Below are 1,125 nucleotides of genomic sequence, written 5' to 3'. Positions count from 1 at the left end.
ACAGTGTGGTGTTTTCACACACAATCCGAAACACTTCCATCAAACTGGTTAACATAGCCTTCATGTCATTTTCTTAGTTATTGTGTTAAAACGTTATATTCTACTCATAGAAAGATTAATTTTTTTTTTTTTGAGACAGAGTCTCACTTTGTCACCCTCAGTAGAGTACTGTGGCATGATAGCTCATAACCACCTCAAACTTTTGGGCTGAAGTGATCCTCTTGCCTCAGCCTTACAAGTAGCTGGGATCATAGGTGCCCACCACAACACCCGGATATTTTTAGAGGTGGGGGTGTCACTCTTGCTCAGGTTGGTCTCAAACTCCTGAGCTCAGGCAATCCACCTGCCTCAGCCTCTCAGAGTGCTAGGATTACAGGCATGAGACACTGCGCCCTGCCAAAGTTTTTTTTTAATATTACAGAGAAAGAATAGAATATATATATATGGAGGGGAAAAGATGTAAAAACCACGTCAAGGTTAAAAAATGGCACCCAAGAAAAGAAAAAAGCATCTTAGGGTAGTATCCTAGCAAAGATCAAGACAAATAAATGAATTAACTGGGCACAGTGGCAGGCTGAGGTGAGAGATTGTTTGAACCAGGAATTCAAGGTTACAAGAGGCACTGTGCTCCAATCTGGATGACAGAGCAAGATCATGTTTAAAAAAGAAGCTAAATATGATACACAGGAAAGTAAAAGAATATACTGACTATTCTGAGAAGGGACGAAGAACTCTCTTATTCTTTCATTCCCCCTTTAACTAAGGTGACCATAACATTTATCACTCTAAACTTGTGCATTCTGAAAATAAAAGGGAGCGCTATTAATAATTACAGCAGGACAAAAGATAGCCCCATGGACGATCTTGAGCAAACCAGGTTATGTGGCTCCCTATTTCTAAATATTTACCCATTCATCCACATCACCCCAGGCTTGCTTTAGAAACAGCAGAAAATTCTATGGAACATTAATTTTCTTAAGAGACAAGGTCTTGTTCTGTCATTCAGGCTGAGTGCAGCAGCCCAAATATAGCTCACTGTAACCTTAAACTGCTTGGCTCAACTGTCTACCTTAGCTGCCCAAGTGGGTGATACTATAGGTGTTAGCCACCTATTTTTTTTTTTTT

At 40.0% G+C, this 1,125-nt stretch overlaps 1 protein-coding gene across 1 annotated transcript in view; it reads right to left on the bottom strand.

Annotated features, from left to right (window-relative positions):
• The window catches only part of LOC111726986 (leishmanolysin-like peptidase), a gene marked incomplete at its 5' end in the record, with an annotated part of 15,239 nt that overhangs the window by 673 nt on the left and 13,441 nt on the right, over window positions 1-1,125 (bottom strand). The window lies entirely within an intron of this gene.

The sequence above is a fragment of the Otolemur garnettii genome, unplaced genomic scaffold, assembly GCF_000181295.1.
Source record: "Otolemur garnettii isolate 467f Iridium unplaced genomic scaffold, OtoGar3 scaffold00089, whole genome shotgun sequence".
Classification (NCBI taxonomy): Eukaryota; Metazoa; Chordata; class Mammalia; order Primates; family Galagidae; genus Otolemur; species Otolemur garnettii.
This window is presented reverse-complemented; position numbering and strand designations above follow the sequence as displayed.